A 13,844-nucleotide genomic window follows, 5' to 3' on the forward strand; every position below is an offset into this window, starting at 1 on the left:
TGAACCTACCCCGGGGCGCTCATCCCGGCAGCTGAGCCGTCTGTGCTGAGCGCAGTGCGGGATCCTCCGCGGTTGCTTTGCCCCCCGGGGCAGCTGGGAGGAGGGTTGTGTTTGTTTTTTTTTTAAAATCTGCCCCGTGAGGGTCCCAGGAGTGGCCAAGGGGATCTGTGTGGATCCCATCCAGCGGGTGCGACGGGAGGGAGAGGCACACACAACTCAGTTATAAACCCTTGCTTTTTATTGATTTGCTATTGTTTTAATGCGAGCTAAATATTGCATTAGGGAGTCGGAGACGTTTAGAGCAGTCCCCATCCTGAACGCAGAGAAGCGATCGGCCCTTTCTGTCCCTGCAAAGGACCCCCGCTTCCCCGGGAGGCAGCAGCTCCTTGTCTGCAGGGAAATAGGCTGAACCTCCGCGGGGCGCAGCGGCAGGTGTCAGGGTGGCCCACAAGCAGTCGAGCCTTTGATCTCCACTTCCCACCTCCGTCTTGATTCAGATGCAAATTGGAATGGGTCCCGGGCCTCCTTTCTCGGGCTGCTGCGCGCTAAAATGGTGCATGAACCAACCCGGGGGACTGGGCGGCGGGTTGTGTGCGGTGACCCCGGCGGGGCGCGGAGGAGCTGTTTGTCCCGATCCAAGGCACCGCGGGGAGAGCAGATACTGGGGGTGCTTGGGGGTGGGGGTTGTAGGTTTGGTTTGGTTTGGTTTGGTTTTTTTCCTCCATCCAGTTTTGGAAAGAAACATCTCGTGTCCTTTTCCAGTCCAAGCCCGTGGCGATTTGCCTTCTCTAATACTTGCTTCTGTGTTGATTTTGGCCAGGCAGGCAGTGGCGGGTGGGCTCCACATCTATTATATATATATATATATATATATATATATATATATATATATATATCCGGCTTATGTTAACTTATATACATATATATATATATAAGTTAACATTGTAGCTTATTAAGATTCGTTTCCAAAGATCGCTCGTGCTCTCCATCTGGGCCAGCCTGCCTTGTAAAACATAATGAAATCTGCATAGGAAGGGGAGAGACTGGGAAAGGAATGGGGGAAGTGGGATTAGAAATGTGCGCCTGTGTGTGCGCGCGCATTCTGTAGCAATATATTATATGCAATGTATATATACATACATCATATATATGTACATACATATATATACTTATATATATAATATTCTGTAGTAATATCTATGTATAAAATATTGCTACTCAAAAATCCAGAGAATTAGATAGATACAGCTGTCTCTCTATATCTATCGATATATATAGATCGATCTCTCTCTCTCTCTCTCTCTTTCTAGATATATATATATCTAGAGAGAGAGAGAGAGAGAGACACCTATATATAGATATATATATAGATGATATATCTAAAGAGAGAGATTTGTCTCTCTAGGTATAGATACAGTCTGTAGCAAAACTCTGCCCAAGACACCGAAAGACATACAGTCTTTGAAACTCCAGCTAATTGCCACATCACCCCTTTCTCCTCTCCTCCCTCCCCGCACCGAAATGCTTCCTGAGTAATAAAACTCAGGCCAATCCGCGGGATTGCGGCAGGATAATTACACCAGACACTTAATTTGATCGAGAAGAGGGGACTAAGGCGGAGTAGATTTGAAAAGGCGAGGCTCGCTAGGTTCCCTAGATCTCGTGTGTGCGTGTGCATGTGTGTGGGTGCCTGCTAAGGCTGTGCCCGGAGCTGACCTGCCGGTCCTTCCCGATGGGTTTGCTCCCAGCCGGTGTATTGCCGGGAAATACCGCTTCAGCTGGAAGCGTTACAGGACTGGCCCGTGTCCGCCCCGATCGCGCAGGCGAAACTCCCCTGGAAGTCCAGGCAGGCGTCTCGCGCGGAGCAAAACGTATCGTGTGACTTAGCTCGAGGTGCCCCGGGGTAGGAGCTCCTTTCCCCCCTTGCCCCGGGGCTGGGCTTTACTCCTAGCCAACAAGGCGGAGTGGATCTTTTGCCTCTTGGGTCCACGCGGGGAGCGGATGCCCGCGCGGAAGGTGACAGCTCCCTGCCTCCCCACTTCTCTGTCCCTTCCTTCCTCCCCCTCGGGCAACGGGACAGACGTGCTAGGGAAGCCACAGGTTTTTGCCAGCGCCCGGTTGCTCAGTGCTCCCGGGAGCCTTCATGCCTGCAGCCGCCGGCTTGGCTCCGTCTGTCCCCCTTGCCCTGGTTCAAAGAGGATGGATGTAACAATGTTTCACTGAGACGACTGCGATTGGCCCCTTCAGGCAGGGGTAGAGCCCGTTCTTTCACCTGATTGGAAGATCCTGGCCGCCCATCACACTGCGCTAATAATCCATCCATGAATGGGGGATGCCAACCCGGAGCTCTGCCGCCCCGCCGGGCGCTGGGCGTGTGCGGGGCTGGAGGCGCTGGATCCTCGCCCCTGCCCGGCTCGGCTCGGCTCGGCTGCAGCTGGCAGCGCTTGTCTCTCGCAAGCCGAGCTGACTTCCAAACCTGAAACGGATGCAGAAGTTTCCCCGCCTGGTTCTGGGTTTCCTGCCTCCTGGGAAGCGTTACAGGGGCAGGGGAAATGCCCGCTTTCGTTTCCTCCCCGGGAACAGCAGCCCCAGCTCCGGGGCACTGGTTTTATAAAAGTCTGGTTTCTTTTTTCTCCCCCTATTCGCCTCTCTTGCTGCATGGGCTGCGTGTTTCTAGCTGTTCTGTCTCCCCTCCTGCCGGAAACAGCTGGGGGAGAGAGGGCCAGAGCCTGTCGGCTCCAGGTCCTGGGAAGCCCGGGGCAGGCTCTGTAGCCGGGAGCAAAGATCCGGTTCACAACCGCACAAGGGGGATTCCTGCAGGTCCGGCTCTGAAATCGCATCAGGCTGGTCTGAACTGCCCGTGAGGGCGCCGCTCCGAATTGGACCCGCAACCCACCGGGGCCCTGTCCCATTTCCAACCCTCTCCTTCCCCAGATCCGGCCACGCTTCCAGGGAGGCCTGAAGTACCCGGGTTGTTCCACTTTGCATTCAGAGGCGTTGAAATGCCGCTCTCCTCCCTGACTCAGAAAGCAAATCTCAGTCTCATGACTTGTCGCCCCCCATCCAGCCCCCCACCGCGGGTCATGTGGCATACAAGTCGATGTAGGTCTATCCTCCTGGAAATCCGCACCGCTGCAGAGAAGCCTGACACATTTCCCAGGGAGGCTTTTAATTTAATTTTACCACCCCCGCACATATACACACACACAGCTCCCGAGATTAAATGGCCTCCTGGCCCTGCTGCCCACTGCCCGTATCTCAATGACCGCACGCTTTAGAGCCAGAGTGCCCGGCGCTGCTCCCTCAGATCGGGGGCAAGCCGGAGGGCTAAAGGCTCTTTCTAGAGGCGGGTAGGGGTAAGTGTCCTCTCTCTCTCCTCCTCCTCCTCCAAGCCAGCTGCGGGGGAAGAAGCGCTTTTCCCCCCGTGGGTGCTGATGCGCGTCAGTTTCATTCGCATCAGAACCTTGCGGGCCTCAACGTTCCAAGCGCCCGGTCGCATTGGCAACACGATGTAAGCCCCCCTCCCCCGCCCCTCCCCCAGCCAGATCCGTGTCGTGTCACACACTCCCGCGTGTGTTCCCCTCCTCCCCCCGCGGCCATTGCTTTGTCTGGCTGCAAACAAGAGCGGAGCAAACGTTTTCCTCGCCTCAAATAGCCGCGCATGGGGGCAAACGCGCCCGGCTCGCGGGTGGGGCTTGGCCCTGGGGAGAGGTGTAGATATCACTGCAGCAATCAGTATCCCTCATGTTTTCCAATAGTAATATCCCACGGGTGACACCGATTTAGTCCCGTTAGTGGATGCGCGGCAGAGAGCTAGTCCGCTCCAGTGGGATCCCTAGAATGACACGGGGCAAGGGGGAAAGGCCACTATCCTGTCGCCTCCCCACCTCGACTCCCCAGGAAAGAGGCCTGAATCCGGTTTATCCGGAAGGAGGTCAAACGTCCCAATCCATTTCAATTGGGGAAGGCAATACACCGGCCCTGAGCCTCACTCGGTGCTCGCATGGGCCCGATCCTGAGGGAGCCAGGATCGAGCCCTCCTTGTGGAGGTTAGGAGCAAGCCAGGAGCAATCCCTTGGCCCCCCACCGCCTTCTCTCCGGCCTGGCGAGCACCCAGCCCTGCCCACCGCAATGAGCTGGCTGCCTTTAACCCGCGACAAGCCGCTTGTCGTCTGTCCGCTGCGCAGACCCCCCCGGGGGAGGACCTCACCGCCACGGCTGCTTTGGGGCTGAGGATGTGTCCGCTCTGATCCCCGCGGGACAGCAAACCCCACGCACTGTCCCGCACTCCAGCCAGTCCTGGCCCCGGGTGGGAAAAGGCAGAGTTGCCCACCGGCTTTGCAAACGTCTGTCCGGGGGGGCTAATTTCCTCCCAAAGCCAAGCGCCTTGCGTTTGGGATTGGAGGAGGAATGCCGGGGTGTGTGCGTGTGCATGTGTGTAGGGAGGTGTATGTGTGGGCGTGTGTAGGGAGGAGCGGGTGTACGGATGTGTAGAGGTGATGTGTGCGTGTAAAAGTGTGTGTTTGTGTAGGGAGGTGTGGATGTATGTGTGTGTAGGGGTGTAGGTGTCTGTGCGGAGAGGGAGGTGTGGGTGCACGAACGTGTAGGGGTGTAGATGTGTGTGCAGGGATGCGTGTGCTTGTGTAGGGAGATGTGGGTGTACGTGTGTGTAGGGAGGCTGATGTGTGTGTGTGTAGTGAGGGGTAGGAGGATGTGTGTGTAGGGGTGTGGGTGTGTGTTGGAAGGTGTGGGTGTACGGATGTGTAGGGGTGTGTGTGTGAGGCGAATGAAACCCGCAGCTGCAGGGAGGAGAAGGGCGGCCCACCCTGCCCTTCTCATTTGTTTTGCCTCCACTCTCCACAGCCAAAGGGCCCATAAAAGTCCCAGCAAGCCGGGACTGCTCCGCACGTTGCACTCAGGACCGGGCACCCAGGAGGTTTAGACAGCAGAAAACCGAAGGGGAAAAACCGGATCACCCAGCGGGCTAGAGGGGCCGATGGGGAGGGCGGGGTAGTAGTCCCTGCGGTTCATAGATACCCCACCCCGCTCGGTGCTGACACCCCGGCACTGACCTCAGGTCCCTCCCGCTTCGCCTCCTGGACCATTTGCAAGAGAAGGCTTGTCACTGGTGGGCAAACGTCCCTGCCCCGGCCGGGCCCGATCCTGCCCACTCGTTGTATTGCGAATTAGTCCCCCAGGGACCCGGAGGACTGGTGCCCCCGGTTGTTGGCCGAGGAGCCCCTGGGCTGGGGGATGCCCTCGGGATTTGGGAAGCGGGTACAGGACGGATCCAGCCGGGAGCACCCCGCGCCCGGGTGTCCGTTCAGTAGGGCCGGAGGGGCCGCGCAGCGCACTGCCCCGCGGTAGGATTTATCCCGGATCTAATGCAGTGGCGGGGCAGGACCGGGAGCTGGGGATGCAGCGGGGCAGGGCAGGGCGTCCCCGCTTGTATCCGTGCGGATTTTTCTCTTCGCCAAGGCTTTTCTCTTCGCGAGTGGTAAGTGGGCAGCACCGGCTTCAGCTTTTGGAATCGCGTTATAACTCCCTCCCCATCACTAATAATAATCATCATCGTCATGATACCAACAACAACGACAGTGATAATATAAACCAGCGATGATGGTGATGGTGACATGGAGGAGGGAATCCAGATTATTATAATCTGAGCAGCAACAACAGCAGCGATAATAAAAGTAATGACAATAGTCATAGCAACAACGACAACATTAATCATCATTATCATCATCATCATCATCACCATCGATATCACTATCGATATCACCATTACCACCATCTTTGGTTTATATTATTATTATTATTAATAATCATCATCATCATCACCATCATTATTATTTAAACCATCGATGATGATGATGATGACGATGATATTGAACCAGCCTGGGGGAGGGAAGTCAGATTATTATATTCTGAACAGCAATAATAATAGTGATGACAAGTCACGGCAATCATAACAGGTATTATTATTATTGCCACGACTATCGTGTCATCCCTGTAGTAATAATAATAATAATAATGATGATGATAATGTTCCTGCCCCCCGCACTTCCCCCCCTGGCTCTCACTCAACCTCTGCTCTCCTGCTGCCCTTACCCCGGGCACACCAGGGTCCCCCCGGGCCCGGCTCCCCCTCGCTGCCATCGCAGCAGCCCCCGCAGCGCGGAGCGGGTCTCCGCGGTGTCCCCCTGCCTGGGGGGGGGGGGGGGAGGGTCGGCTCTATGTTCATGCCATGACAGTTGCCGTGGCAACCCCTTGGCTCCCCGCTCCCGGAGCCGGCCTCGCCACCGCTGGGCTCAGAGAAATCGGTAATGTGCAGCGGCACACACATATTGCGCGTGCATCATTGCAGTTGTGTAGACAGAATTGTAAATACATATCTCACACATACTGCGTGCGCATCATTGCAGTTGTATAGACCGAATTGCAAATCTTTCTCATACATTTCGTGTGCATCATTGCAGTTGTACGGATACCATTGTAACATGTCTCACACATATTGCGTGTGCATCGTTGCAATTGTATAGACATCATCGTAAATATATAGCACGTGTTTTCGCGTGCATCACTGCATTTGTAGACATACAATTGCAGATATGGACCACAGGTATATTTAGTGTGTTTAATTGCATTTGTACAGATATCATTGCAACAAATATCTCACAAATCTATTTAGCGCGCGTAATTTCATTTGTAGAGATAATAATTACAGCAAATATTAGCAGTACTCTCGCAATTGCAATATATATATATATATATCTCACAAATGTATTTAGCGTGTATAATTGCACTTGTATAGATACTGCAAGATATACTTGCCATACATTCATGTATATATAGAGTGAGTTATACACGCTAAATATATTTGTGATTCCAACATTATATGTAGTAATATATAGTAATAGTCTAAAGTAATATATGCATATGGTAATAGTAATATATAGTGTAAAGGGAGGAAATGTTTGCTATACATAGAATCGCAATATGTAGAATCATAGACGATGAGGGTGGGAAGGGACCTCAGGAGGTCACATCTAGTCCAACTCCTTGCTCCAAGCAGGACCAGCCCCAACTAGATCATCCCAGCCAAGGCTTTGTCTACTCGGGTCTTAAAAGCTTCTAAGGATATATATAATTGCAATTAGCTAGGTAGATATTGATATAGATGTTGATATGGCACTTACATGCATATAATTGCAACACATATATATTATTAGATATATAAATGTCTATAGCTATATCAGCATCTATATATATATATCTTTTCAATATCTACATTTAATATCTACATTCAAAATCAATATTTATATTTCAATATCTACATCACTATCTATATCAATGTCTATATAATTATATATAATTACACCATCCTGGCACTTGCAAGATAAAATTGCGTCAAACCCGTAATTGCAATATATATATATACTTGTAACATACGTACAATTTTAATATATTAGTAAAATATTCATAATTGCAACATATAAATACTTGCAATATCCTCGTCATTGCAACATACAGTTGCCTATTATCCACAACTGCCACATATATTTGCAATATCCTCTCCACTGCAAGTTGCAATGGTCCAATATCCATAATTACAATGTATATACGTGCAACATACGCACAATTGCATTAAACAATTGTATACGAACCAGCATTGCCACGTATGTATTACAAGTTTTTCCTCCGTGTCGGTGAAGGGAAGAAAAGTGACACCCGCCCCTCTCTACATATATGTGTGGGGGTGCACGCACGTGTGTATGATACATTTCTGTGCGCACACATGCACGTAGTTTAACGGGAAGGACAGTTTGCAAGCGACCTCGCCGGCTCTGCTGTCCCGTGCGCAGGGGCAGATGCGGCTCCTCCATCTGATTTGGAGGAGATGGAGCCGCAAAGCATGAAAGCAATTACCTAGAGTCCAGAGGAGCTGTGAAACTCCCCCCCACTCCCTCCCAAAAAGGGTCCAAGCCTGGAGTAGAGAGGCCACCTCCAGCTCTGTGCTCGAGAATTAAAAGGTGGGGGGAGGGACTTAGTTGCTCCCCCCTCCCCAAACAAAAAAAGTTGGAGGTCTTAAAATGGGGTTGAGAGAATGACAAGTAATCAGAGCTGCAGGGGGTCAATAGTGCAAACTTTTTAAGACTAATGTTTATTTAGAAAAGTGAGTGGTGTCTGTTGCTGGGCTGGTGCCCTGGTGCCAGAGCTCTAATGGCTTTAGCAGCCCCGCGCCTGCGAGCTCTTGGCGCAGCGCAGAGACCACCGCGGAAAGCAGGGGAGGGGATCCCCGACGGCTGCAAGCCATATTTAAAAGGGAGGAGGGAGAGGAAAAATAGTTTGCAAGCCCCCTCCATAAATCAGCTGGGATCTTTCTTTCTTTCTTTTTTTATTTTTTCTTTCCCCTGCCGTCTTTTGCCTTTGCCGACGGGCCAGGATCATGTATCGCGACCCCATCAATAATAATAAAGAAATGACTAATGCAACGTGCGGCTGAGGGGCAGGCGGCGGCTGCTGCTGCACGACAGCTCCTTGCTTTTCTCCTCCTTTTTATGGAGACCCTCAGGATCTTCTCCTCTTTCAAATGCAGTCTTGGAGCAGAGCAGTTCTCTGCCGCCGCCCTCGCCTCGCTCACACTGCACGGATATTGCACAGATACATACTGCCGTTATGGATATTATACAGTGCCAGATTGCAACCGCGAGGTTATTGCAAATATAGAGATTGCAATGAAGGATAGTATTCCACGCTACATTGCAACTGCGCGTATATTTTGCAACGAGGGATATTATACCATTGCATATTGCAACTGCACGGCTAGTGCAAGTGTATATATTGCAGTGATGGATAACGTTAACTACACAATGATTTTTTTTTAAAGACTCTTGCAGTTATGCAGATTATATATACCATGACAGATTGCAATTGCGAGGTTATTGCAAATCTATCTATCTATCTATCTATCTATCTATCTATCTATCTATCTATCTATCTATCTTATACCATTATATATTGCAACTGCAGGGATATTGCAATACTGCATACTGCACTTATGGGTATTAAACCATGTATTGTTGCAGTATAGATATTATACCATTATATGCTGCAATTGCGAGCTTCTTGTAAATATACCTTACAATTATGGATATTATACCATTATATATTGCAATTGCACAGCTGCTGCAAGTGTGTATGTATATGCATAAAATTCATTGTCTAATATAATATAATATAATATAATATAATATCCATCATCGCAATATATACACTTGCACCATCCATGCAGTTGCAACATGTAAAATGGTATAATATCCGCATTGCAATAACCTCGCAATTACTTTCTCTCTCTATACACACATGTGAAGAAATCATGTATATATATGTATGTGTGTCACACACACACATTGTAATCCATACATATTGTAATACGTACCTATATAGTAATTGCGAGGTTATTGCAATGATGGCTATTATACCATTGCATGTTGTGCGCAACTGCATGGACAGTGGAAGTATACATTGCAAGGATGGATATTATAAATGCTATTAATTACACAATTATTTTTTAAAGCCCCTCAAGGATGTGTTCCTCTTGACAATGCAATCTCGGAGCAGAGCAATTCTCTGCCCCCCCAGGCCCGGTCCTGGGCGCAGGGGCGGCACGTGCAAGGCACGACGGCTGCAGCTCCGGAGCGGGGCTCTGCGGGGTCGGCGGCTCGGGGGAAACCCGACGGCTCGGGCCGGCCCCTCGCTGCCCTCGGGAGGAAGGATCCGCGCTACTTCGGGGGGTGTGCGGAGCAGCGCTGCCTGAGTGGGGAGAGGGCCCGGTGGCTGCTACTGCGCGTGTCCGCACGGGCGGGGCGGGGGCGACTCCCACGCGTGTCAGGTCCCGGCTGCCACCCCGCGCGTGGGCAGGCGGCTGCGGGCTCGGAGCGGGGCGCTGGCTACAGACTTAGCAGGATCTGTCTGCAGCCACAGATGTGCACGTGTGTGTGTGTGTGTGTGTGTGTGTGTGTGTGTGCACGCGTGTGTATCAAGGGGGACTTCTACCTATAGCCACACACGGGTGTGTGTATACATTAGTGGGGACCACTGTCTGTAGTCACATAGATGTATGTGTGTGTGTGTGTGTGTGTGTGTGTGTGCATTAATTGTGATCTCTACGTATAGTCACAAAGGGGGGTGTGTGTGTATCAATGGAGATCACTATCTGTAACCACAACAATGTATATGTGTGTGTGCATCAATGGGGATGTCTACCTATAGCCACACACGGGTGTGTGTATACATCAGTGGGGATCACTATCTGTAGTCACATAGATGTATGTGTGTGTGTGTGTGTGCATTAACTGGGATCGCTATGTATAGTCACATAGGGGTGTGTGTACATGTGTATCAATGGAGATCACTATCTGTAACCACAAAAATGTATATGTGTGTGTGCATCAATGGGGATCTCTACCTATAGCCACACAGGGGTGTGTGTGTGTGTATCAATGGAGAAAGATCACTATCTGTAACCACAAAGATATATATGTGTGTGTGTGCATTAGTTGGGATCTCTACGTATAGTCACAGAGGGGTGTGTGTGTGTGTATCAATGGGGATCTCTATTTGTAGTCACATAGATGTATTTGTGTGTGTGTGTATCAGTGGGGATCTCTACCTGTAGCCACATAGATATGTGTGTATCAGTGGAGATTATTTTTGTAGCCACACAGATGTATATGTGTGTGCAGATGTGTGTGTGTACTCATGAGGCTCTCTGTATGTGTCGTTGTATAGATATGTATGCGTGTGTATCAATGGGGATCTCTACCTGTAGTCATATAGGGGTGTGCGTGCATCAGTGGGGATCTCTATAACTAGTCACATAGATGTGTACGTGTGTGTATCAATAGGTATCTTTATGTGTAGTTACACAGATGTGTGCATGTGTGCGTGTGTGTGCATGTGCATCAGTGGGAGTGGCTGTTTCTAGCCTTGTGAGGCAGTGGCTTTGTCCTTCCCAACATGACAGATGCCTCTCTCCTGCCCAAGGCTTGGGGACCCCATTGCTCAGCAGAGGTGCTCCACTGCATGACTGGTTGCAGTTGCCGGCACTTCCAGTCTCAATCACGTTGAGCCCACGGCTTGGGACAGTTTGATCAGGGCTGTACAGACTTCCCACCACAACGCAGCTCTCACGTGCAGCAAAGCCAAGCCCCTCTTCCACTAACTGCAAACACAGGTGTTTAGGGGACCAATCCTAGCCTTAAAAAGACCTTATCCAGGGGCAGATTCCTGGGGCTGCACATGTCGGCTCCCCAGCTCCATCAGAGATGAGGTGGATTCAGAGTCAATTCTGTGGGGATAAGATCACATCCATGGACAGAGTTTGGCTATGTGGAGAGACCCATGGGGTGGGTGAATGAGCACACCCCCTTCCCAACAGGTAGATCTCACCCAGGGGAGACAGGAAAATGATCGGAGCCAGTGGAGGCTTTAAGGGTGGGGTTGGGGTGCTGGGGGAGGCACTTCTCTAGGTGGGGGTGAGAGGTCTTTGCAACCCTAGCTGCTTGCGGAGCTTTAGGGGCCATCTGATGGGGCATCTTCAGCCCACTCTTCCACCTGAGCTGCCAGGACTCTTCTCCAAGCCAAAGCCTGGGAAAACAGGGATGCCAGCAGCGAGGCAGCAGAGACCCCTACTCATGCTGTTCTGCAGGGGCAGGGGCACTGTTAGATTGCACCCGCATGGGCCTGCATGTGCGATTAGCCTGTCTCCAGTGCTTGCTGAGACTGCCCAGTGCTCAGGTAAGGCTCCAAGGAGCCAGGGGGGTGCATAACAGAGGGTGCTGGGGGGGAGGTGGGCTGAGCAAGGGACAGCAGCAGCTGGGGACCTCGATGCCCAAGGGGCTAGGTGAAGAATCGGTCGGAGGAGAGTCCTTGGCCCTGGTTTTCTGAGGTGTGAATGGGTGAAGAGGGCATGGGAGAGAACTCGGTCTGGAGACTGCCCCTGCAGGGCTTGCACTGATCTCCATTTGTAGTCACAGATGTGTGTGTATCAATGGGGATCTCTATCTGTAGTGACACAGAAGTATATGCATGCATGTGTTTGTGTATGTATCAGTGGGTATCTCGTGTATATGTGTGTGTGCGCATCAGTGGGTCTCTCTGTAGCCACTTAGATGCATATGTGTGCACGTGTGTATGTATCAGTGGGTATCTCTATCTGTAGAGATGTGCATATGCATGTGTGTATGTGTGTATCAATGGGGATCTTTGTCTGTAGCCAAGTAGATGTGACACCACAGAAGGCAATATCGGTATTTCATCCTAATCTTTGAAATCCAGTGGTAGGATGTACGTCATGTTCTTGCCAGGCTTCTCTTCTTGCTAAGTCTCAGATCTCCTGCTGGCAGGGAATTTCTGTGGCTGTGGAAGTGACATGCCAAGCAAAGGTTTCTGCTTGTGAATGTGCTGGTGGAGGACAAATGACAGTGTTACATAATCCCTATGGACTGAAGCAAGTAGTAAATGTGATGGTGTGGGGAGGTCCAGCTTATTGGAGTACTCTGGAGGGCTGGAAACACCCTCACACATCCACTATTGAGCTCTTATTAAAAGTCCCCTGGGGTGCTGTGATTGCCCTTCCAGACCTCCTGCTTCTCCTGCTTTCCTCACCTCTTTCCCCATCATTTTGCAATGACCTTCAGGAGGTCTTCTGCCAGGGGCCTTTAACAAGCTGGGGGTGCCCCTGCCCAATAGCTCCAGTAAGTAGGTTACCTACCTGCACCCTTGAGCTGCTGATGCTGGACGGCTTGCGTCTCCTTCCTCAAGGAGCAGGACAGAGGTTTCTGTTCGCCCCTTGTCTATACATGCCCCGCTGCACTAGAGTCCCATACCCAGCATGCCAAGATCCTGCAGCTTTCCTTGTATAATAAGCCCTTCCTCTTCCCCCCAGCACTGCCTTCCTTTGATTGCTGCTACGTATTTACCTGCTGCTACATACTGTTGCACAAACACCCCGGCCCATCCCCACTCCCCCACCTCCCTGACACTCCTGTTGCACTGTGCAGCTGCTCCAGGTTTGACCACTCTTTTGGTCTAAGTAAAAATTCAGAGGAAAAAAAAACATCTCTGATTCTCATGTCTGATAAGGATAAATCTTGTCCTTATGTGTGTACCATGATTGGGCTGTAATTGTGTTCACATACACACACACACCCTTCCAGAACATAGCTGAGGTTAGGAAAGGTATGGGGAATGAGCGTGCCTGGAAAACCATGGCGTTACAGAGATCTTAGCATTTCAGTGCTGGGTGGTTTGCACAGTTCATAACCTTTCCTGTGAATCAGGTCCGGGGCGGGTAAAGTTTCAGAGCTTCAATGCAATGCTGTATACAGGCTTGAACAAGCCTACCATTGACTTAGAAAGTGTCGCCGACTTCACAACCCAGCTACGAGCCCTAGCTCAGCCTCTTCGGGGAGTTCGTTTTCCTGGTAATGTTTGCCCTGATATTTATATGCAGATAACCAATCTCCAAACCCAGCTCTCACTGCACCCAGAGGAAGACGAGTCAATATGAGGCATTCTGCACTAAGAAGTGATGGATTTTTATGTACACAGTAATACAGCTCCTGGATAAAAGCTGTAATTAGGGCCTGCAATTAGGCTGATGCGACTCATCAGTCAACAAATCTTGAATGCGACTCTGAAGTATGCACTTCTGACAGAAGCCTTTAAAATATCCAGAATTACCAGAGGTGAAATGGTGGGTTAGGAAGGTTATTGAAACACAAATACTCCAAAATCAAATGAAAATCACCACTGCAAGATGCTGGTCTTTAACAAGA

The 13,844-nt window shown here is 50.6% G+C and overlaps 1 long non-coding RNA gene across 2 annotated transcripts; it reads right to left on the reverse strand.

Annotated features, from left to right (window-relative positions):
- Positions 1-220: 220 nt before the first annotated feature.
- On the reverse strand, positions 221-4,297 carry LOC132250720 (uncharacterized). Of its 2 annotated transcripts, none has more exons than XR_009462303.1 (3): positions 4,211-4,297; positions 2,273-2,476; positions 221-1,043 (listed from the first exon to the last, which is right to left on the reverse strand). It is a non-coding gene; the product is annotated as an uncharacterized LOC132250720 (long non-coding RNA). The 2 variants fall into 2 exon arrangements; XR_009462304.1 differs by lacking the exon at positions 4,211-4,297 and adding an exon at positions 2,968-3,056.
- Between the last annotated feature and the right edge of the window lie 9,547 nt (positions 4,298-13,844).

Source organism: Alligator mississippiensis, chromosome 5 (genome assembly GCF_030867095.1).
Source record: "Alligator mississippiensis isolate rAllMis1 chromosome 5, rAllMis1, whole genome shotgun sequence".
NCBI classification, from domain to species: domain Eukaryota; kingdom Metazoa; phylum Chordata; order Crocodylia; family Alligatoridae; genus Alligator; species Alligator mississippiensis.